The sequence below is a fragment of the Eleutherodactylus coqui genome, chromosome 11 (assembly GCF_035609145.1).
Source record: "Eleutherodactylus coqui strain aEleCoq1 chromosome 11, aEleCoq1.hap1, whole genome shotgun sequence".
NCBI lineage: Eukaryota > Metazoa > Chordata > Amphibia > Anura > Eleutherodactylidae > Eleutherodactylus > Eleutherodactylus coqui.
This window is the reverse complement of record NC_089847.1, coordinates 24,810,138-24,836,128: the sequence shown is the minus strand read 5'-3', so window position 1 is coordinate 24,836,128 and position 25,991 is coordinate 24,810,138. Positions and strand designations below refer to the sequence as shown.

At 46.1% G+C, this 25,991-nt stretch overlaps 1 protein-coding gene across 3 annotated transcripts in view; it reads right to left on the bottom strand.

The window, feature by feature from the left end:
* Window positions 1-25,991, bottom strand: part of ANKRD11 (ankyrin repeat domain containing 11) — a 187,086-nt gene that overhangs the window by 148,646 nt on the left and 12,449 nt on the right. For 2 of the 3 annotated variants that reach the window (XM_066582959.1, XM_066582962.1), the window contains exon 2: window positions 10,199-10,275. The exons of the other annotated variant lie outside the window; for it this stretch is intronic. The gene's annotated coding sequence lies outside the window, so the exon portion shown is untranslated. The remainder of the gene's footprint in view (window positions 1-10,198; window positions 10,276-25,991) is intronic. 3 annotated transcript variants of the gene reach the window in all.

Sequence of the window (25,991 nt, the reverse complement as noted above, 5' to 3'; positions counted from 1 at the left end):
TAGAAAATAACACTTCCATCCAACACTGCCAAGCGGTCAAAACCTGCTGCCGTGAAGGATATTAAAAAAAACGAAACAAAAAAAAATTTACAAAAGAACCAAACATGACTGTGTGAGACCTTCAGTTTGGACATGGTTGGTGTATAGCAGCGTGGATGGCTGCGATTCCCCAATTCTGACACGTCACGTGAAGCATGCTCAGAACGCACCTTGAACACATTAAGACGTGTTCAGATACACCTCCACATAGCCTCCCACATAAATATCAAGCAGCAAGACAAACCAGCTTCCTGCAGCCATGCATCCACCGACCATTATATAAAGGCTAAGGCGTTCACTGACCTTGTTTTGTAATTTAATTAATAGTGAATGTACAATAGTCATTGATGCCAACATTCTTTGAAGCGGCAAACTAGACCAACGTCTATGCCCAACAAGATACTCACAGTTAAAGAGCCCTGTCTGCCAACATGAAAATTAGGATTCCTGGGTGGTGAATAGTTATTTTTGAGCCAATATTCTGACATCAACCCGTGAGTCACAAAGACGATAATTTTACCTTCCAGGCAGTTTTCACCATGTATATCCATACAGACACTATGAGCAAAAACCAGTAGACACTCCGGGCCAACTACCTCCTAGTCTGAGACAAACTCCACTACCTGGGGTCCTCATGCTGGGGAGATCACTACAGGAACGCAGTATGGTACACACAGACGAGGGGAATTGGGGTTGAAAACCGAGGGAAGAACAAACAGAATTTCACATAGGAACATAAAATGTATACGGTTCTATATTACTGTAAGGATTACACAAGACCCTAAAGGCCCTCATATCTCTACAGTGAGCAGACACTGAAGCAATGAGGTATGTATGTGACTGCTGTGGTCAATGTAAAGGAAGACCAACAGGGGGGACAGACAACATTGGAGCAGTAGGCAATTACTAGGTGCAGAATTCAGTTCAAGTGCACCAGCAATGCTAACTAGCTGATCAGCAGGGTTGTCAGGCCAACGGACCACTGCCAATCTACTGATGACTTAGGCCTCCTTCCCACGAACGGATTACCGCCGCGTAATTCGCGGCGAAAATCCGCTGCGTTGCCCGCAGCTATTAGGTTCTATTGAACCTAATAGCTGAGGGCACACGGTGCGGAATTCCACCGCGGAATTCCGCACCGTGAAATCTCCCGTCCTCACCCGCGGCATTCTCTATTTGCTGCGGGTGTACGCGCTGACGGCTTCCATTGCAGTCAATGGAAGCCGTCCGTTCACGCTATCTCCCGCTGTAACACAGCGGAAGATAGCGTGAAAACGATTTCCCGCCTACCGCCAGCGCGTCACATGACGCGGGTGGCCGCGTCATGTGACGCAGCCGGGCGTGTCATGTGACGAGGCGGTGGTGGGCGGGGAAGTGTCATTCGGGAGCGAAGACGCCGGATACGCTGGTAAGTATGGGGTCTCTGGGGGGCGCCGTGACGGGCCTCACCGCGGAATATTCCGCGGCGGAGCCCGTCACGCTCGTGTGCAGCCGGCCTTAGGGCCCTTTTACACACAACAGTTATCGCTCAAAATTTGCTCAAAAGCCATCTTTTGAGCGATAATCCTGTGTAAATGTGCGCCCATCGTGCAATATTCATCAATCACCGAGTTCAGGTTAGCATGAAATCCATTGTAGCCGATTAGACGGACCGCATGCAGAGTTCTTTGTGGGCATAGCTGATAACAGCTGCTGTCCCGCTGGAGAAAAACAGCGAGGTAGTCAGAGAACAGACCACGCACTGTTCTCTAAATACGCGCAGTGAGGTACTTAAGGGCTGATTAGCCCATTAGTACCTATGCAAAATGATCACTCAAAACTGTCAGTTTGATGAATTTTGAGCAATCATCTGTCGGTGTAAATGCACAGTTATCCTGAGGATAAGCAATCAGTAGTTTACAACCAGACAACCCCTCTGCCTCAACTGGTAGATAAATTGGGCAATGCCTTTTTAATACTCCATGTTCTATAAAACTTGCTCTACAGGATGAACCACCAAGCAAGAGAACATACATAGGACACAACAGCCACAGGAGGAGACAAGCAGTTGTTTCCAGCAACCGTAGGTATACATGGACTAAACAGACTGAAGACTCCCAATTTTAGGCTCTAGGACTGAGCAAAGTGATTCAATACGCTGTTTTAATGCCACATGATTGGGGCTTTCATTCAATTCATTCAAATGAACGAAAACGCACATCATTACATCTAATTGCAAAGCCTTTCTGCACTATTTATTACGAAGTTTCAATTAGCATAAAAATGCTCGCTAGTTTGCTCAGTTCTCGCTGCGTCTCAACGCTCCCCGCTTAGCGTACCCCATAGAATGTGAAGCGCTGAGCAAGAAGCGAGCGATGATCTAAACGTTCTGCATGAGCGCAAACTAGCGGTGACGTCACTTGTTCACGCGCTCATTTAGACCACTGTTTCCAAACTCTAGTCCTCAGGGACCCCCAACAGGTTGTGTTTTCAGGATTGCTTTTGTATTGCACAGGTGATGTAATTGTCGGTGCCTCAGACATTGCCACAGGTGTTACTATAGGATATCCTGAAAACACGACATGTTGGGGTCCCCGAGGACTGGAGTTGAGAAACGTTGGTTTAGATGACAGTCCCGTGTTAATATACCACAAGCATTGCACTAATTGGCTGACACTACCAATCAGCATTATGCTTGTATACTGCGGTGTCCCGGCTCATTAGAGTAGAGCGCACTTGCAATTAAAAAAAGAAAAAAAAAGTTTAAAATGCATTTTGGTAGGATTTTAGCTTGTATAGTTACAAATGATCAAGTATGGTTTGATTTAAATCACTTTCATGAGAAAGGTGCACTTAAAAGGCACCAGGTATTTTACCGATGGTCTGAGTCCGCTGCTCCGGACCCCGACCAAGCAGCCGATCTGGTGCCCGTCACCGGCAAACCACAGAGGGTACGGTGTGGAAGCAGATTGATTTTAACGGGAGATGTTCCTAGCAACGGCACAGGCGTCAAAGCAATGAGCTGCGCCTGCAATGACTGGTGAAACGAGTGCCGGCAGCAGCCGCTAGCATTCACGCAGCAGCACCCTAAAGAAGTCCTGAAGGCATGACTAGCGAGTACCTGGGAACAGGAGTTCAAAAACACTAATCTAAGTGGCTCCTAAAAGCCTACAGTGAAATGTAGACATCAAATATAAATTGCATCGCATCAGATGCCCATTATGGGTTAAACAGCACCAAGAGCGCCGATCACACGTCAGTACGCTGGCAGGTCTCTTCTCCGACCAATGACATTGAGGGATTAGAAGCCAGCGCTGACGGACAGCTTCCCTTCTCAACACGTCCGGCACTCATTACTGAACACTCAGTTTTAAGAGGTTTGATACTAGAAATAGCCGATGGGTTTAGTATCTTTGTTCTCTACAAAAAACAAAAAAAAAACAAAAAAAACTGCAAAACAGGCCTCATTTAAAAAAAAATTAAAAATAAAAGTGCAGGGGCGTCCCTATAAACACACCGCACCAAGCTGTATTGAACAAGCAGCATTCAGGTTGTGTTAGACATTTGCTACAATGTTTCACACAACGGTACACCCATCCCCCCTTCCGTTAAGGACTTTACATTGTGGATTAACTATATGCAGATATAAGCCATACTGACTGAGAACCAAGAAGCATTTCAAATTGGAAAATAGTAAAAGCCCCAGTTTGACATTCCCTTCAGATGCTGAGCGAAAAACTACAAACCCTTCAGTGAAGAATGTCAAACTCGGCACCAAAGTGCCCCAGACAGACCAGAAAAGGGAAGAACGCCGAGCCTGCAGATCACTAGAATTATACACAAACGCAGAACAGCAGTCAGTAGATTTGGAAAGTTTTCCCCAGAAGGGCGGAATATACAGTAGAAGTTTACGGTCCCACCGATAAATTACTTTCTACTAGATTTACTTAAATACATAGAACTGTTTAAGAAGTTGGTGTTGCCAATAGCAACCAGATAATCACTTATCTTCATCAAGCCTGCTGTACGAAAATGTAAGTAGATACGTAAACTGTTCCTAATGGCACCAAACACTCTGCTGGGAGGTTTGTGCATCAAGCCATTATATATTATATTATATCATCACTGTCCAACCAGGAAAGCTTCAGGAGTCCTTCAACCAGATCTCAGCAACCAAAAGAAATGCTACTACTACTAATAATCTTTATTTGTATAGCGCCAACTTATTCCACAGGTTCATTTGGTCACCATAGCAGCATTGTTTAGGGCTTCTCAATCACTACTGGGGCACAGACAGAACAGGGTGATAACCATTTTACATACCCAGATGTCCCGATGATGAGCTCCGATCAATGAGATCAACGCTCATTTAACTGACCTTCACAGAGTCCGAACACATCGGTGACTGATCGCACCATGCTCTATTTCTCCGCATACCACGCAGTGTAAGCCCTATACATCAGTATGGGCAGTGTATGCAACACTGCCCATATGCAATACATGGTGTATGGCCAGCGATTCATACGCAACCCAGCTATGAAACAGAGCAGGAAATTAAATACAAAAAAAAACAGTCACACTGCGCATGACCGCGTGCGTGAGATACGTAATCTGCTAGCTCTCACATAAACGTGGATACAGCAGGCTAACACGGCCTCCCCTGCTGCACTATCTTACAATGGCCTGCAGTTCTCCCATATCCCAAGACCAGAAGACAGGTGAGGTGGAAGAGTAGGTGCTCTTCTCTCTCAGCAAAGTACCTACCAGGTCATCCCCCTGGTACCCTCACCTCACCTTCTTGTCGTTTGAGGTAGATATGCTACAGCATTTTCCACCGGCTGTCCATGCGAGAAGTAATCTACCACCCCCAGGTGCTCTTCGCCTTCACCAATGACCCCATCTGCCTCAGCTTCTATCGCTCACCTCCTCCCTTGGTGTCTCAACTCACAGCCTCTCCCACTCACAGGGATGGCAATACTCTGGATCTGGTCTTCCTCAGTCTCTGCTCAGCTTCCCACTTCTGCCCTCGGACCATAACCTCCTCTCTCTCTGTCAAGCTCTGCATCTCTCCAGACCCACCTACCTACTGTACTTACAGGAACCTTCAGGCCATTCACACCCAGGACATTGCCGAGTCCCTCCAGTCCTCTGTCCCCCATCTCGGTCCTCCCTTGCCCCAACCCGGCTGCCGAACACTACAACACCGCTCTCAAACATGCCCTGGATGAAGCAGCATCCTCCGTGACCCAAGCCATCCGATGCAGACCGCGACAACCCTGGCTCACGCCTCAAACACGTTTCATCCGGCGGTGCTCAAAGTGCTGAACGGCTGTGGAGAAAGTCACAAACGTCAGCGGACTTTCTCCACTAAAAAAAAAAAATAAAAAAAACACCACGGCAAAATTAAAAGCACGTAAATATTTCTTGCTGACAACTTTTTGCTGTTTACAGCCGTCGCCGGGGAGTCAAATAAGTCTGGAGTTTTTGTCAGACCCGATGATCTGAATGGCAGAAACAGTTACTCCGGTTTAAGGAATCTTCGCGCGCTCGGTGTCCTGTGACAAGGTAACCGCTGATGCAGCATTTAAGGCGAAGGGTAAAATCAATTTTAGACTTTTAAAAAAAATAAAAAAATTCCTCATCTCACAGAAGAACAGAATAACATGTTGCGTAGCAACAACAGACGAGCCTCCTAAACCACAGCATATTTAAACTGCAATCTACCAACATAACAGATTTAGAGAATGGGTGAAAACCCTCACTGCATTTCTAAAGCGCATATATTCAGTCAGAGGAGTATAGCGAGCAGGAACACTGCAGGGGGACAGTTTTATTCCTGGCTGTCAACGGCCATAAATTGCCCACCCGACACGTCTCTACGGTGGAGGGGGACACGAATGTGCTGGGAATGTCAAAATTAAAAACGAACAAGCTGGACTCGATTCCCTAAATGGCATCTCAGTACAGGGCTGGAATTGGTGTCCTCTGCTCCGACCCCTGAAGAAGCGGCATCACATGCCTTGCGTTGTACATATGACTGCTTGGTAGAGATGCAGCCATGAACACTATGCAACTGGTATGAAAGGGACCGGGAGGACGTTTATTTTTTTTTTGTTGGCGCTTTACAACGGGGGGGGGGGGGGGGGGGGCCAACATGTGGTCCGCATTGCCATTCTGTGCAGCCCCAGTCATCTGGGCACAAATATTTATACATGGCCGTTCACTCATAGGTTTCCATGTCAGGGTAAAGAGTGGCACATAGCAGGGCAACAGAGCGGACTAGTACTGGGGGGTGCAGTGTATGTCCTTGTCAGAGTCCCTTGCATGCTAGAATACAGTCTTTTGACCCATTTGGCACCCCCAGACATGAGTATTTGAGTCAGAAGCATCGTATATACATTCAGCTCTCTCCAATGTAGTTTATAGGGCTTATGAAATGCCGGGCTGTTACCTCAACATCCACCATCTACAATGGAGAGAGCCGCATGCGTTGTCTCCTCCTCTGTAATGCTGATTTGGGGGGACCCCCATTCTCCCAATAGGTGGGAGTCCCGGAAGTGGAACTTGCTTCACTTTATTAGAACATATACTTGGGAACACCCTTGCAGCCCTTACAAGTGGTTCAGTACAGCAAAGTAGGCCTCAGACCAGAAAAAGTTGTGCCCCCCTGCTTTACAACATTCCCACACATTAGTTTTGCTTTCTGATAAAACCCAAGCGGAATCATCGTCAAGCGATGATGCTGGAAAAATTGACATTTTTGGTTTTCAAATCTAAAAACTGCACCTGCCCGATGGCAGCTCGCCGCGACCCCCCGCAGTACAAACGAAGAAAGTAAATGACAAGCACGCAGGGTCGCCGGCCACGGTCAGACGGGATCGGCTGCAGGAACCCCCATTCGGTATCTGGCTCTGCCGTGTGGAGGCGGCCCAACTCATATAGGCACAGGAAATGTGACGACAAGTAATGAACTCCGATCACTGCATATTTTGAAGCAGAAGTTTGAATCTTAAAAAGTTATCTAAATGGCAAGTTCTTGTCTGCACTGGGGGGATGGGGGGGGGTTAAGAGAGAAAAAAGGGACCCATCACTAGATAATATAAGTGCTGTTAGCTGCAGCCCTGTTGACTCCATCCCCATATTCTCCTACTTTTACCCAGATGGGCAAAGTCATAGTGTGAAGTGGGCGATCCCTACCACTCAATCTCAATGGGTAATGAACTGTCACTCAGAGTGGGGTGGGGGAGGGGGTGGGGGGGGGATTGCCCACTTGACACATTACCAGTGCTGGAGCTAAAAGAGCTCCCAGGCATAGGGAGGGGATTATGTGGGGGTGGGAAGGGGGTCAGCAGGACTAGGACTACAGCATCACGCTGCTAGCAGAGCCACCTTTATCCAGTGACAGGTTCTCTGGTATTTCATATGCAAGTTTTAATCCACACTTCATTTAAGTACAAAAGGCTAATACTTGTATATACAACTGTATCACAAGTGACATGCGCCATTAAAAGAAAAAAAAAATATGCATGTTAATCCAACAGAATCCCTCTTACCCACGATCATGACTTAAGATCTTAATGACCTATCCTCAGGTCAGTGGGGATCTGCAGCACGGGACCCCACTAAGCTGATTGCAGACCCTGCAGAGTTTGAGCGAGAGCCGCAGTCTCTTATCAGGCCTATTACTTCACTTTCAATGGTCATATGGCCTGAGAGTAGATCAGTCCCTTTTAAGTGACACGACTGGGCTGCAATACCAGGCACAACTGCCACAGCCACCTCAGACTGCTGATCGGCAGGGGTCCCGAATAAAGGACCCACAAAAGATCTGACATTTGATGGCCTGGTAAATCAATAGGTTGAGGCCATTTCCACTGGACAATTATGATGCAAAACTCATTCAAAATAAAAATTTGCGCAATCGTCAGGGCTAAAATTCGTAGCCATCGTGCACTATTCCTTTAAGGTTTGCTGGTCACACACTTTCAACCAGCATAAGAAAAAATTAAATAAAAAAATAAATCGCTGGCTTCCTGCTAAGTGTAACCGTTCCCAGCTTAGCGCTTCCCATAGAATGAGCGGCGCTGAGCAGCACTGAGAGAGAAGCCAGCAGTGATCTGCTTATCTATACACACTGCACAAGCATCAACCATGTGATGACGTCCGCACCCGTTCAGATGACTGTCATCCAGTCCAAATGGGACATTAGTCTCAGAATCCCTTTAATTAATCCCCTCCTATGTGCCTGAAGTGCATTTCCTCCAATTTGCTGCAAGCTTGATTACTTCAGCGATCCAATAGAAAGGCCTGAAAGAGTTTCTAAATTGGCATGAAATCCAGGGTACCGGCGGCATATGATGCTGTCAGGACTCAGACTGCATACACATTGATGGTTCTTTGATACCACTGGCCATGATTCGACACCCCGAAGCACTGCAGCTGCAATGCTTCTTACCTACATGAAGCTCAATGATTGCATTTCTGCTACATTTGGGTCTGATTTTTTTTTTTTGACAACTTCACCCCTTGTCATTTAGCACAAGCTTCGTTCAGACATCCAGAATTAACAAAGCACTAAGTGAACTCTAGGTTTTTACTATACATGGAGTCCAAATTTTACTGCAGCCCTACCAAGCAGCACAACACGAGGGAAGGTAAAAAAAAACAAAAAAAAAAACAAGACACTTTGAACAAGTGTTTTAGTGATCCAGTGACAAGAAATGAACAATGCATTAACAGGAAACCATCTGAAAAAAAAAAGTATATCTGAAAAACACAATGTCTGCCAGCCCTCTCACAAACACCAAAGTTAGTGAGATATCAGTTTACCATCTGCACCAACAACAGCAAAAAGAGTTTAAGCCGAGACAGAAATCCTTTACTTTGGCGCTGTTGTCCTAACGCACAACAGAAGAGGCATTAAAAGTAAATGTCTCCCATGTCAGAGCTTGTTAACTGGTTGCATGCAAGCAGCAAAAGCGGAAGCCAGGCCTCAGCCTCAAAACAAAGAAATAAGCAGAGTTAACAAGCTACTATATGGAAAAAGTCACGTGAAGAACACGCCCGCTCCGAGGCATAAAGCAAATGGTGCGGGGGAGAGCACACAATGTAACACTCAGAAAATGAGTCCATTAAGATGCTTGAGCCCAGACATGCAACAGAAGAGAGGAGAGCAAACGAGAAATACCAAGTGATGCTAAATGTGCGCAGAATCCTGCTGAACTCCAGCCAGAGAGAGGAAATCAATGGGGACTAAAAAGGGGAAAAAAGTGCAATACAATAGAATATGAAGCCGTCGTGAAAAGCATAAAAAAAATTATATAAAATCTTGTTGATCGAAGTTCAACCGGCAAAATCCAATATGGCGGACTAGACGATAGCCTCGATGGTGAAGTTACACCCACATTTGCTCCTGCAGCGGCCATGTTTTTACCAATCACTATGAATGATGGAAAGATCTCTTAAATGCAGTCACCAATTATCATGCACGATACATTTCTTCTAGGTTGAACCTTTGATCGCAGAACCACTTGAACAACTTAGTTCAACTTAAACCTAGTTCATCAGCTGATTGCCGTTTACCTGAACCAACATCACGGTTTCTGCAAACGCCCTTTAGTCATACATAACCGCCTGAGATCTACACATCAAGTTCAAAGGGATCACGCACAACCAATTACAACGTGAGAGGTGCAAGTCCAACTACGCCAGTCCTAAGACGGAAAATGCAGAGCAAAGTCTACAACTGGGTAAAAGTCTGTGCCCATTAGCAAATTAAAAAGACCATTACAAAAGAAAGTTGAAAGGTCTCTAAGGTCACAGAACAGCAAGAGCCGTAAACCATAGCGATGAGAATAAGCCAGTACTCAAGATATCCTAAATATAACCCTGCACCCCGGACCAGAGCTTCAACTGGAGGAGACAAGACATCCGCAGCGTCCAAACAGTAAAGCACATAAGCCACTAAACTGTATACAAGAAGCAGACCATGCCGTAGCCCCTCACATCCAGAAATCCGTAAAGCATATAATTAAAGGGCAAAGGAGCTGTAAAGCCGGCCACCGATACTGTTGTCTGTCAACAGCCACTTTCATACTAGGACGAGTCCCAAATGGAAGCTCTACGGCCAGAGCGTACAGCAGGTGGTATCAAGAGGTTAAAACGGCAATTGGATATTTACCGACTCCATAGTGGAAAGCCGCGATGTGCTAGTCGCATATAAAAATCCAGTGTTTTGCCCAAGCTTGTAGGGAGATTCTGAAATAAGAAAGACATAGGACTGTTAGATGTACACTAATAGACATTTGAAATGCAAATACTGCGTTGTCTAACAGCACAAAGCAATAAACCATAGCAGCGCACACAAGTCTGTACAGCAAAGCACCGATGTTCGGCAGCAACTCCTGTCCCCATATCCAAGCAGCAACATTCATTTATAGCGTGTCTGAGAAACCTATACCAAGCCGCCTGCACACCGACGGATTTGCATCGCGGAATGTGGAGCGGGTGTCCGCCTCCATATTCCATACTGGAAAAGCGGTTTTACCTGCCCACAAGCAAAAATCAATTGCGTGGGGGGAGAAGAATTGCAGCCTGCTCTATTTTGAAGCGGATTCCGTGCAGACTGTTTAATCTGTATTGGGCATTTGTGCCCGCCGGGCCATCCGCAGTACAGAATATAAAGACTCCAGTTGGAATACAGTGGGATTTTGTTGCGGGAAGCCGGCCTTCAAAGGGGTTTACCAGAATCACCTTTTATCATCTATCCATAGATAAGAGTGATCAGTGGGGGTCTCAATGCTGAACCCCCACCCCCGTCCCTCCCAATCAAGAACGGGTGTCCCCCATTCCTTCTCATTGCAGGCTTACTGCACCCCGTGCGGTGAGGAGATTGAACAGAGCGGTGTTGCACGTGCCGCTTCATTCATTCTCAATGGGAGATAGCTGAGTACTTGTACGCCATTTCTGTCAACCCATTGAAACAAATGGGAGAGATGGTCACGCCTGCCTGGGCACGGCGCCATTCATTTTGACGTCGCCGTGCTGCATGATTCTGGTGCAATCCCTTTAAACAATTTCTTCAAAAAGTTGGCAAATGTGATCTAAAGTGAACAAGTTGCTATAAAGCAATCTCATTGTGCCTCCGTATAAAACTTCTTTACATACTACTTTCCCGACATTATAAACATGCCACATCCAGAAGCTCCACCGCCGGCGCTCAGATCTACAGCAGGTTAGCAGTCATGATCATGGCAGAGCTGTGCGACGCTGCATGGAGTTTGCATATGGTGTCGTATAGAAGCAATAGCAAGGCCTCCAGGGGAGAAGAAGACCTCCATAATACGGCAGCTGACAATATGCCACAAGAAGTCACAGGCGCACAGAAGTACAAGCGGTCTACTGGCTTCCACCATTGCTGTATTGTAGCTCTGTACATTTCTACAGTTGAGCACTAAGGGCTCATGTCCACGGGGAAAATAAGAATTAAAATCCGCAGCGGATTTTAACTCTTCTCCCGCGCGCGGATCCGCACCCCATAGGGATGCATTGACCACCCGCGGGTAGATAAATACCCGCGGATCGTCAATAAAAGTGATTTTAAAAAAAATGGAGCATGAAAAAATCTGGACCATGCTCCATTTTCATGCGGGTCTCCCGCGGGGACGGCTCCCGCGGGCTTCTATTGAAGCCTATGGAAGCCGTCCGGATCCGCGGGAGACCTAAAATAGGAATTTAAAGCATTTACTCACCCGCAGCGGGTCGGGAAGCTCTTCTCTTCCTCACGGCCGCATCTCCTTGCCTCGGCTCGGCGGATGTGCCCGGCACGTCGACGACGTGCCGGAGACGTGCCGCCGGCGTCAGGAATTCATCCGCCGGCCGAAAAAGAAGATCCGGCCGTGAGGAAGAGCAGAGCTTCGCCGCCCGCTACGGATAGGTAAATTCTTATTTATTCTTATTTTCAGCGCTCATGTCCGCGGGGCAGGAGGGACCCGCTACGGATTCTACATGTAGAATCCGTAGCGGGCCCGATTTTCCCCGTGGACATGAGGCCTAAAGGAGGAGGAAGAAATATTTGCTCATAGAGAAACACCTGGACAGATAAGATAGCATTCACTTCTGATGTAGGAAGGACGGCCAAACGCTTAGCATGCTGGAGTTTGATCTAACTTATTCTGTGACAGTCTGTACCATAAAGTGCAGTGTGTAAGGGGGTAACTGGTCGGCGATAGAAAGCAGAAGGGGGTTATTAATGGTTAATACTCTGATCGGGTCACCGTTACTAGTTGGATACCACAGGGGGGGGCAGTTTTGGGCTTTATTCTTTATAGTATATTAATGACCTCAGTAAAATATCAATATTTGTAAATGATACAAAACTACCTAACACAAGAGAGGACAGAATGTGGCTGCAAGAGGATCTGTTTACGTTGGGGGCCGAACTAATGAGGTTTAACACTGATGTAAGGTTCTGCACACAGGCAGCGGAAATACATGTCACTATTACACACTAGATGGGAAACTACTGAGTAACACTGACATAGAAAAGGACTAAGGGATTTTAGTTAACCGTAAGCTTAAATTGAGTAACCAGTGTCAGGCAGCTGCTGCCAAGGCAAATAGGATCATGGGGTGCATCAGAAGAGGTATAGAGGCGCAGGACGAGAACATTGCTCTTCCTCTTTACAAGTCACTGGTCAGACCGTACATGGAATATTGTGGACAGTTTGGGGCATTCAAGGAGGACATATTAGAGCTCAAGTGGGTACAAAGACGGGCAACTAAGGTAATAAATGGAATGGGCGGACCTGGCTAAAGGGATGATCCATTAACCATGTATAAATATATGTGGGACAATACAAGGATCTCTTCCATGATCTGTTTATACCCAGGACAGTAACAAGAGGGCATCCTCTACGTCTAGAGGAAAGAAGGTTCCTACACCGACATAGAAGGGGGTTCTCTACTGTAAGAGCAGTGAGACTGTGGAACTCTCTGCCTGAAGGAGGGGTGATGGCAATTTCGATAAGCATTTAGGAGGGGGCCTGGAAGTCTTTCTTGAGCGATATAATCAGTGACTATAGCCTATCCCGGAAGTGAGGAAAATGGCCTTCTAACCTCATGACTTTTTGCGGCCTTAGGCCCCTTTCACATGGACGACAGGAATATCACAGCTTTGTACACGTGATTTTGTAATGTCATTAATGTCGTGATTTTGCCACACAATTTATTTCCGCTCGTGTGCGGTGGGTGGGGGTGGGGGGCGCTTTTCTACTGCATGCTATGGGCGGTATTTGCTGCGTAATCCAGGGGCAGGCGCCTGCTCCAGATTCTGCAATGCCAATATGCCCTTGTGCAGCCAGCCTTGGGCCAAGTATCCTTACGCTACTTCAAGACCTAGTTGAGACCAAACTGTTCTGCACATGCTCAGTAGTGAAGCTCCTCCTCTGCAGAGCCGGGCATCCTGCACTCATCTCAGAACTGCTAGAGAACAGTAAACTTACAATAAACTTTGCACAAGTCACTAGTGCAGTGTATGTTCTCTCTGTAATCTGTTTAGTTTGCTCCTATATACCAGGGGTCCCCAACTCCAGTCCTCAAGGACCACCAACAGGTCATGTGTTTCAGGATATCCTATGGTAAGAACCCCTGTGGCAATGTCTGAGGCCCGACAATAATTACATCACCTGAGTAATGCTGAGGAAATCCTGAAGACATGACCTGTTGGGGTCCCTGAGGACTGGAATTGGGAAACACTGCTATACACTATACATAGTATACAAGAGAAAACTGCTTCCTAACTTTTCATATACAGGAAACCAGCAAACAGCATCATGGAGGATATATATTTTAGAACTACAGAGGTGTAACCTTTCATATTTCCCAGCAGATTCTGGGTAGGACTCAGCACTTTGCTCCCTCCTCTCCATTGGGATACATAAAATTTAAATCACTGGGGGGGGGGGAGTTATGTATGAAAGAGTCAGAGTCGCTAGTCTGAGAGAATCTAGTCATCGGAGGTTGGGCTTACCCCACAGCCTTACTTCCAGGGGCCCAAAACAAGGGACCACCTACACCAATATCAGTCCCATCAGGTCTTACACGGTCCACAAAGTCAGATGCAGCCACCACTAGACCGCGCAGGGGCAGCGTACGTGTTCTGAGCCCCACACGTCTACGACTGAGAACAGGACATGCCGAGGTTCCTTCCATATTCCGTTATCTTGTACATAGACCACTATAAATTAATGGCTGACTGACCCAAATGGCTAGTCTGTAGTAGATACGGGCAGCGCACAGACCAAGTTTACAGCCGTGTGAGTAATCTATTAGACAGAATATACCTTCAGCTCTTCTAAAGTACAAGGCCTCGTTCACACCGCGTAATATCACATCCCTTCACCGTCTATTGTTCGTTATGATGCGCCTCGCCATAGTTTATACATGATGGTAAGAATTGGCGTAGAATAACTAGATCAGGCAGACAGATATGCCAAACCCAGGTGCGGATCTTTTCAATTTCTCCTTTATGGAATAGTTCTATTCTTCCGTACTTCCATCGTCTGCAGACTTCAAGATTTCTCAATTCAATCATTGAAAGCAGAAAGGAAAAAAGTGCAATACCCAAGAGTTTGTCGGACAACTTTTGCAGATTTTCTAGTTTTTGGCCACTCTCACACGTGTCTGATAAAACGCATTTAACGCACCCCGTTATTTTGATGAGGTTCATTAAAGCACTAAAATACAGCAAACCGCATTCGAAAAATGTGGCGTTGAAAACACGGCAACTCGAACGCCCGTCTGAGAAGCCCAACTGAAATCAATGCAGCATTTGAAACGCCGCACTAAACGCTGTGCAAACCGCTGCGAGAGATGGAGAGCGGCCGAACAGGTATTTGCAGCTATAGAACACGACTCGCTCTGAACTAAATTATAAGGTTGGGTCTTATTTTAGATTTTCGCAAGTCTTGCAACTCTCAGAAAGGAGCATCTTCTGCACTGTACAAAGGAAAACAAAATAATTTTTAAAAGCAAGGAGACATCGCGAACGTGATTTGGGGTCTTCACAGATAAGTGAATATTTAGAACGCAATGTAATTATCTTGGTCATCTTAGGGGAGGAAAAAAAAAAAAAAGTAGTACAATTGTGATACTTCATAGACTTATCCTTTTTCCGTGCTAAAGCTACCATTTAAGGCTCCATTCACATGGCATAACTGAGTATTTTTAGCACCGATTCCACAGTATTTTACCCCCACCCTCCACCCTCGCTGACTTCAATCGGAAGCTGGGTTGTAGTTCTTACAGTGTGGATTTGAAATCTACATCAGAGAGGAAGAAAAACAAAAATAGTGGGTCAAATCAACCCAGATTCCAGAATGGGACCAGTCTGTAAGCAGATCCTCAGCAACCGCAAGTTCAAATTTGCGACACAAATCTGAGGGCGAATCCCGCCTCTAAATACGTCAAAATCCATGGATTTGCATGCAGAGTTTGGCCCATTAGTAGGCCAAATCCACGTGTTATTCGGATGTGGAAAGTTGTGTTTCCGCACCAAGTAGTGACATGTCACTTAACACAAACATGGTGTTCGTGCCAAAATTCCATATACTGATTTTGCCCATTGACAGGGCAAAATCCAAATGCAGACCCAAGCCAAAAACTGCAATAGACCGCGGCAGATTAAGAGAGAGTTTTTTTTAAAGTGGAATTCGCCATGGAAAATTCCGCCATCCCAACATACCCTTTATGCCGGCTTCCCATGGGTGATAATTTGTGCATTGCGAGACTGACAAGTATGAAGTCCATTCTTTTGAATGGGGTCATACACGTGAGCGGTGTTTTCATGGCTTTCTGCATGCTCTCGTGTCGCTGGCTCCATTGAAAGCAATATGGGAAACTCTGCAATCCTCTGCCACGGTTGTGACAGCCACGCCAAAGGAGCCCTGCAACCCCAAAGTGATGCGAGCCTGTTGTACCATGAAAACGCTAGGGATTTCCCATGGATGGTGCAATATGGATAAATGATCGACCGCTCTTGGTACACCCCAACAGGGTTTACTAGCGAGACGTTTGGGCCGAGATCCTGCTTAATTTTAATCTTGTAATACCTGAACTTTGCATTTGCACTTGGGTTTTGACGGATAATAGTGGACATAAGTCTACACACCCCTGTTAAAAATCTGACAAAGCTGAATCATTTCAGATTTATTGCCTCCTTCAATGTGACCCGTTATCTGTACAATTCCATTGGGGGAAAAAACAACCTCAAATCATTTTGGGTGAAAAAGTAAAAAAAAAATTAAACTAAAATAATATGGTTGCACGAGTGTGAATACCCTCATATTTTGGGGATGCGGTTGTCAGAATTCGGGCTCATGCCCATGGGTGTTTTTCCACCACGTATCACACGTGCGTGACACACAGTGAATGGAGGCAATGAAAGTCAATGGACTTCCATTCTTCCACAATCACAAGTGCGCGGACGCCGCATTTTCATACGGCAGAGAAATATCGGAGCATTCACTACTCTGCGTATGGTACAGAGCCCTCCTATGGGGGTCCATATCGAAAGGCATCCCTGTTAGCCAATCACATTTAATCTCATGTTATATAGTACCGTAGTCAGTCCACAGCAGCCATCTAAAAGGATTCAGGGTTGCCACATAAAAATATCCGCTTTTCCTGCAGGATTTTCCTAACATTTCACTAGTAGCATTTTTCAGTAAAAGAATTAAAGAGCTTATAGCACGTCAGAGCGGTCTGGTTGTTGGAAGGCATCAGTCAGGAGAAGGGGACCAAGATGGAAGCCTCTTCTAATAAAGAAATACATCAACGCCAGCTATGTTTTGCCAAAACCTACAGCAAAAAAAAAAAAAACAAAAACGTGTGACAACGTGTTACGGCTGATGAGACTGAGGTTGGACTTTTCGGCCAGAATTCCAAAGAGGTATGTTTGGTGTAAAGCCAACCCTGCGCATCACCAGAAGTCCACCGGTCGGACCCGCAGTGAGGAGGGCGGGGGCAGCATTGTGTGGGGGCTATTCTGCTGCTAGAGCTGGGGCTTTAGTGAAGGTGGAGGGGATTATGGACAATTCCAAATATCAGTCCATTTTGGCACAAGACCTTCAGGCCTCTGAAGAGGAATTTCACCTTTCAGCACAACAACGACCCAAAGCAGACCTCAAAATCAGGAAAAGAATGACTTCACCAGAAGGTGGTTAAAGTTTTGGAATGGCCCAGCCAGAGCCCAGCCCTCAATACTATTGAAAAGTCTCTTGGTGACCTGAAAAGGGCACTACACACGAGATAATCTCGCCATCTACCAGATTTGGAGCACTTTTGCAAGGAAGGGAGGGCAAAGATTGCCAAGTCGAGATGTGAATGCTGATAAGACATCTAAATGCTGTCAAAAGGTATAATCAACAAAGTATTAGTTTTAGGGTGTGTATATTAAAAAAAAAAATTTCACCCTAAAGATCTGTTTGCTTTTCACATTGAAGGTGGAAAGAAGCCTAAAAAATTATTTTGGCATGTTAAAAAAAAATATAAATAAAAATCAATGCCTTACCAGGGGCGTGCAGACTTTATATACACTGTTTGGGTTTGTTTCTCTTTCTACATACAGAGCAAAAACTATAAAGTTGCTACACTTTGGAAAAACCCCTTATTGACAGAAAGGTATCCTTCCTGCCCTTAACCAAAACACTTATAGCTGTAAGTTGGTTCAGCCAATCCGATCCATGACTGACAAGTTAAAGGGATTGTCTACAGGGCAGACAGAGTGCAACTGCTTGTCTGCATCATCGAGAGGCCTGTGTGACCAGCAGCTTCTTTCCCCCACTACACTACAGAAATGGGTCTGCCTCTTTAAATGTAAAATAAACAGGGAGCACAGTTTCCCCATTTTCTGGATCAGCAAGTGTTGCAGCTGTCGGACCCCCATCTCCATTGATCGGTTTTTATCCATTCAGTAGATGGATGAAAACTTGAAGGGGGAAGGAGAAAAAAACTAAATAAAAAAAAACTAAAAACTTTTAAGAGTGCACACCCCCCCCCCCCCCCACCCCTTATAGCTGGAATACCCCTTTAAGTTTCCTAGGCCTGCACATTCCCCAAACTCTAGAAGTATATTCCTTTTATAGTCTTTGTTGCAAATTTCGTAATGATTAACCCCTTAAATACCAAGCATAGTAAATATACGGGACTTGGTCCTGGACTTTAATCCTGGCTAATAGCAGAAGTTCAGCACAGGATTAAAGTCTCTGCTCCTACAACCAAGCAAGAGCAGGTCGAGTCCACAGCTGTCAGACACAACGAAGGACCCAGAAGAGAAGGGAGAAGTTTAAAGGCTTCTGCCTTCTTTCCAAGCTACATAGCGCTCAATGATCACTATGTACTAAAGAGTGAAAGGGGAAGTATTACTTCCACAATGCAACCTGCTGGGTACCATCTTTCACAGAAGACCTGTAGGGTCCTAGGAGACCCTGATCAGCTCTGCTAGTGACTCGTCACTACAGAGGAAGGTTTTCCACTGTAGCATCCATAGGAGGCCAAGTAACAGGGGCAAAGTATGAAATTAAAACAAACAAAAAATTGATATGACCCGCAGGGGTCTTATGATTCCATGGGGGATATAGATGGTAAAAATAAAAGTTACAAAAATAAATCGTTACAAAACAAAAATATATACCGTATATACCGGCGTATAAGACGACTTTTGAACCCCCGAAAAATCTGCTCTGCAGTCGGGGGTCGTCTTATGCGCCGGTAATACAAAAAAAAAAAAAAAGTGTAAAAAAAAAAATTTATTACTCACCTCCCACGGCGTTCTGTCGCGCTCCGGCAGGATGTCGCTCGCTCCTCGTCCCCGGCGCAGCATAGCTTTCTGAATGCGGGGCTTGAAATCCCCGCTTCCAGAAAGCTAATACACACGCCGGCAGCCATGACAGCATTGAATGGCTGTGATTGGCTAAAGCACACGTGGCTTCAGCCAATCACACTATTCAATGACATCATTGAATGGCTGTGATTGGCTGAAGGCGCACGTGTTAGCAATCACACCCATTCAATGATGTCATTGAATAGTGTGATTGGCTGAAGCCACGTGTGCTTTAGCCAATCACAGCCATTCAATGATGTCATGGCTGCCGGCGTGTGTATTAGCTTTCTGGAAGCGGGGATTTCAAGCCCCGCATTCAGAAAGCTATGCTGCGCCGGGGACGAGGACCGAGCGACAGCCTGCCGGAGCGAGCGACATCCTGCCGGAGCGCGACAGAACGCCGTGGGAGGTGAGTAATGAATTTTTTTTTTTTTTCTCCACTGTATACCGGCGTATAAGGTGACAGTTGGGGGGTCGTCTTATACGCCCCGTCGCCTTATACGCCGGTATATACGGTACATAGAGCAAATGATCCACTGCCGCCACCACCACCCAAAACCCTCACCATGTGCACTCTAATCTAAAAACTATACAAATTATATATCAAAACATCTGAAATAAAAATTCAGAACCAATTCCCACACTTCATTTTAGCCCTAGCATACCAAAAAATAAACTACAAAATGTGAAAAAGGGTTTTTTTTTAGCTTTTTTTTTATCCCCAGGAACACACAAAAAAAAAATAAAAGTCCTATGTGTTTGACCAAAACACCCTGGCCCTTAATAGGTTAAAAGATTTATTTTTTTTTATGATTACTGTAATTTTAGTATAGATCACGGTTTTCCACTGTAATATAACAATGTATTTGTTAGGTTGCCATAGCCAGCTTGGGCCTTCATAAATCACAAATGAGCTTCCCAGAACATGCATGACATGACTGCGGTGGAACAAAGCCATTAACATTCTACTAAACAATCCTTTCATGCAAAAATTTTCAAACACGAAGACAATCACATGGGTTCCAAGCACGCCATCGCCAAAGTAGCAAAAGTAAAGACCCGGAACGGCAGCGCTGCGCGCAGGTCCTATTCAGCAGCGCAAATACCTCATCTGATGCCTTTGTGAGCGGCTTCCCGCTTATGGAGGAGATAAGCTCGGTAAAACAGACCATCACGGATCCGCTATACAGAACTGGGAGGTGTAGTGGGGTATAGCATGGGCGCTATAGATCGGTACCGCACAGACCCTGAAACCAAAAAAAAAAAAAATACTACCCGATTAATAAAACACTACACTGCTGTGAACGCGGCATTAACAGGTCTCTAGAAAAATGATACGAGATGCTTCGTTAGCAGTCAGCAACATGGAATATTAGTTGCTATAGCAGCAGTCATGCAAAATATACATGTAAAAATATCTAGTATCCGTAGAACATAAATAAGTGGGAGGTAGAACATGTTCAAGGATACGGCTGCAGAAGGCAATATGCAGACTATTTCTGCATTGCAAGTTATACATAAGGGAAGATTTACATTAAGTGCAGGTGCAATGGCTTCACAGCGGCGCCTGCTACAGTGTTACACATTAGTGGTCACTAAGGATGCCAAGAACAAAAAAACTCCACGAAATTAAAGTATCAAGGTGCAGGGTGGTTGAAACAAAAACACAGGATAGGGAGACAATCAGCCCTTCTGCGCCGCACCCTTCATTTCCTGTGCAACATCTTCCAGAAGGAAAACATACCCATGCAGGGGAAAGTCTCAAGCACAAAAGTTCCATCCAAACTGGTCACACAGGACACCGAGCGGTGGCAGTGTGGCTACAGACCCTGAACGGCACGTTGCCATGGTTTGCAAGTTGATTGCTAATGATCAGGTACGTTTGTGGGTAGACCGGCTGCACGATATTGCAGGTAAACAGCCGTTATTGTGCTAGAGGGTCAATTAACAGCGGCACAATCTTGCTTCGTGCAGGGTCCACATCAGAGCAGATTTGCAGCAGAAAGCCGGCCTCAAAACCATCACCATTGGATGCAGATTTTATTGCATGTTCCTGTGCAGAATTCACCCGCAGTTTGCACACAAGATTTCCAAAATCCCATCCACTTTGCTGCTACTGCAAATGCTGCATGGGCCCTGTACTCTCACCTAGAACCTCTGAATCATATTATGACATGGAACCAAACAGGTCACCATATATTCCCTCATGGATTCTATATAAATCTGTGGGGAAAACTAGAGACTATTCAGAGAGGCAGTATAGGAACAAGTCAAATTATCCCCCTACTAGTAATTATTAGGAAATTATAGTACCAGTGTTTCTGGTGATGCAATGTGCCACACAGGTCTGCTACATGCACAGCACACACACAGCTCTGCTACGTTGCTTTGGCACATCAGCTGCATGTGATTTACAAACTTTAGCTGCTCGCTGAGGAGCCATGTTCGCTTGTAGCTTTCCCATATCAGCTGCACAAGATTTGCAAACTTCAGCTAGTGGCTGAGGTGAAATCGTGGCTTGTCGCTGTGTCCTGTAAGCAGCATTAAGCTTCATGGCAGAACCCCCTGTGGTGACATGTTTGCACGACAGCAACAGTTTGTTTCAACACTGCACAACCGTTGACGATTGGATGAAGGCTGGACTGGTGTTGGCAGGATTAGCTCTTGAGATGACCTGATATCACGTTCAGAAGATGTGAAGACAGTAGGGGAAGGACTGTGCTTCAATGTTGGTCAATATGCCCTGCCAGCTATGCAGGTGTACATTTGTGAGGTGTCATTTATTGGAGTCTCCACACAGGTGTGCAGCTGTCTCACAACCAGCTACAAACTGCCAGACTGATTACTGCTGTATCCATAGCATCTGAGGCCGCGGGGGGTTGTGGGTGATGTAGTCCACCCATAGTTCCTCATTTCAGCGCACAAGGAGCATAAAGGACCTGGGATGACGAGTCATGTGATCAGGGGGCGGAGCTAAGAGCCAGCAACTGATTACATGATTGTTACATCACAGGTGCTGTAAGGCTCTACATATAACTCACATAGCACACACGGACTGACGGACAAGACATTTTATTGTTTAAAAGCTGTTACTGCCATCATAGTTATACGGACAACACTAATCTGAAGCTCAGCACCCGAGCAGAATGCTCTTCTGTAGGCTGCTCGCCTCAATTAGAAGTTACAGGGACATGGTCTTCCAAAACATGAGTGCCAGCAACAAAAGCATGGATGTTTTATTCATCTTTCCTCCCACCGCAGTACATCACCGCTGGCTCTTTTTGATGGAATATATCCTAATCATTAAAACTTGAGCGAATATTACAGATACTGCCCCCCAGGAACCAGGATAATGATTACACCATTTTATCATTTTAAAAGTAATTATATTTTTAATGGTATTATCCTGGCCTTTAAAAAGAAACTTCTAATTTTTATATATTCACTGATGAATTGTTCTTTGCCTTTAAAGCGACCCTCCGGTCCTGGATAAACAAAGATGGCCACACCACCCACAAACGCATGCATGGACTGAATGATTAACAAGAATTGGTTCAGTTCTATGCCTCCATAAACTGAATAAGAAGTGAACGACGGATTGGCGAGTGTATACAGGCAGCCGCCAATCATTTAGGCCGCCTGCACACGGGCCAAAGGCTGCCCTGTCCACAGGCGGGTCGGACCTGCATGCGGAATCCCGCAGCAGAGATTGACCCAGTGCCCGGCCGGTGACCCCAGGTTACCTGTCCAGCGTCTCTTATGTGCTGCGGATGTGCCAGCACGCATGCGCAGAACAGAGAATGCCGTGATGACGCAGCCCCTGCGGCAATTCTGCTATGATGATTGTAGAATGGCGGTGGGACAGACGGCTTTCATTGACATCAACGGAAGCTGGCCGTGCATAACCCGCACAAAATCGTGGCATGCTGCGATTTCTTCTCCGTGAACAGAAAAATTGCAGTCAATTTCCGCTTGTGGCAAGGAAATTGCGTTTATACATTGCTATGGGTCTGGATTTGCTGCAGAGTATGGAGGTGGAATAGCGCTCTGTACTCCGCAATGCAAACCAGTCTGTGGACAGGAGCCCTAAGTGATCAGCTAGCGGTGTCTGCACCGCAAATCTCCAGCAAATACCGCCCGTTACTTCCTATGGAGATTCACACCTACCCACACGAGCAGAAATCAATTGCGAGGAGGAAAAATAAATAAATTTTTAAAAAATTAAATTTAAAAAAAAAAAAAAAAAAAAAAACGCAGCAGGCTCCGCACGGATGGCTTCCACTTTAGTCAATGAACAGTGCGGACAGGTTCCAGATTCTACGTCATTCCCTAGCGATTTGAGAGGGGGGGGGGGGAATAATAATTGTCTGTCTGGTGCATGTGCGACGGCAAGCTGCCGGGGTCCGTCCACAGTACAGAAGAGACAGTGACACCAGGTACCGCTGCCAGAGCTGGATCCTGGCTCAGCACCCAAGTAGAATGCCCTGCGGGATACCACATGTGGAATCCGGCTGTGCCATGTGCATGAACGGCTGCGGGTTCATGGAGGCGAGCAGGAACGATCCTTGACCCGCTCCACTTTTTCTAACTTAGTGATATTCGTTGCTGTGTGAAAGCACAGAAAGGATCACTGGGACGACATGTCGGGAATCTGCGCCCAACAGGTCATGGAAAAGGGCTGTTAAACACTACATACTGGCCAGTGTTGACATCTGACTGAGCCCGTTAGGTTCATGTTACACCTCTCTTGTGCCTCCATATAAATTGCCAGACAACCGCCACGATTTCTGCAGCAATAACCCTCTTTAGACACGCCACGTAAAGAGATTCTCCCATGCCCACAAGTGGAAATCAGATGCAATTTTCCACTTTCAGGGGAGAATCACATGCACGGGCGGCTTCCATTGCAGTCTACGGAAGCCATCCATCCCACGATACTTCCGCTGTGAGCACAACTGAAGTACCATGGGGAAATCGCATCACCGCCAAGACGCGCCGGCAGAGACCCTCGCCACAGATCTGAAGGTGGGTATAGAGTCCCTGGGGGGCGCCGCATCTGATTTCCGCTACGATATTTCGCAGTCGGAATCTGACCCGGCCGTGGGCATTAGGCCTATAAAGATGGCTTCCTGCATGTTTGCTGGAAAACAAACCACCATTCCAAGCTCTAATATCGCAAAACACTTGGATCGGGCCGGCTGAACCATCACATCTGTGATTTACGTAATACAAGGCACTATGGATCTATATTGCAGAGCATATACATATATGAAGCCCCAGATATTTCTTCAAAGGGAAATAGTCACACCGAGTTATGGTGCAGTTCACAAAGGTAACAGGGAGCCAGGGATGTATTTTTAATAGTCACCCGCACCCCCGTTCCCACAATCTCCACTGGAGTGCAGACTTCACAATCAGAATACCATACCGTACAGAGACACCATGCATCAACACTACAGCCCCTCCTGAATGAGGACTTAAAGGGGATGTCCAGGACCTTTTGATTTTTTTTTCCTATTGATGCTGTATCCTCAGGTTAAGTCATTAACAGATGATCAGCAGGTGCCAACTGCCTGGGATCCTACTGATCAGCCAGTAACCAGCAGCAGCCTGGGTTGGTATTGCAGGCGCAGTGCCCGCTGGACTTCAATGCAAAACCAATCTCCGTCAGTACAGTGCTATCTGCTTCCTGCGCCGTCCGTACTGCCAGCGATACCAGGAATCAGCAGACTCCCACCTATCATTAGTTGATGACGTATGCTGAGGATAGCTCATCTTCAGTATTTTTTAAAAACCACACAAAACCAACAACAAAACACTAGTAGACAAAGTCCCGGGCAATCTTTGGGGAGCGAAGTTGTTCATCACTTCAGGACGCTCTTACTGCGATCAGTGCGGTGTCTGGAGTGCCGCGCTAATTGTGGTACAACACTATTGATTAAAATGGGGCCTCGCAGACCTATGCCCAAACAGGGCATTTCTAATGCCACGATGTGAGCGCTGTCTGTCCTAATTTTCTGCGTTTTCACATTTAACGCACCCCTTCACAATGATGGGGTGCATTCAAAAGCAGGCAAAATGTTATACAACACGTTCAAAACCGCCAGTCGAAGTAGTGTTGAAATGCAGCGATTTTGAGCGGCGTTTATCTGAACCCATGTGAGCGGCCTAAATTACAGATCTTCTCAGCTGATGATTTTAGAACATAGTTTGATTAAAAATCTTGCAGTGTTTTTCGTCTGCAGCTTCTACAGATCGCTGTATATGGACACAACGAGGAGATCCATCAGCGCCCGGGACCGACGGAGCCCTCATGACTCCTCGCCTGCACATGTTATCAGCTAATTTATGACCAGAAGGAAACCTTGTACTCATCATAAATTAGCAGATCGGAACGTGCAGAAGAGGAGACGAAGGCTGAACCCCCCCCCCCCCACCCAGTAACATTGTCTTCATTCGGTCTTACATACTATGTCCATCTAGTTCAGCCTATTAATCCTTTTATGTTGTTGATCCAGAGGAAGGCAAAAACCCCAAGAGGCAGGAGCCAATTAGCCCTTTTGGGGGAAAATTTCTTCCTGACTCCCTAATGGCAATCAGACTATTCCCTGGATCAACCCCTAATAGTTCCTACCTGCCTGTATACCCGGATTAACAATTAACCTAAGATTTATATCCTGTAATATCCTTCCTCTCCAGAAAGACATCAAGTCCCCTTTTAAACTCCTCTATGGATTTTGCCATCACCACATCCTCAGGCAGAGAGTTCCACAGTCTATCTGCTCTTACAGTAAAGAACCCTTTTCTGCGTTGGCGATGAAACCTGCTTTCTTCTAGACGTAGCGGATGCCCTCGTTACCGTCGCATGTGTCCTGCACACTGACAAATCTAATGACTCAAACTGCTGTTCGTAAGTAATGTCCTCTTGCTGCGGGGCAGGGTGGGATTCCGCAGTGGTCTCCCACCCGCGGACATGAGGCCATAGTCAATGAGGTCTGGCATGCAAGTAAAAACTCAGTTCCAGTACTTTCGCTGCTTGGCCCCAAGGATACAGCTGAACAATGGAAATGGATCAGAACTGTAGATGTGAACA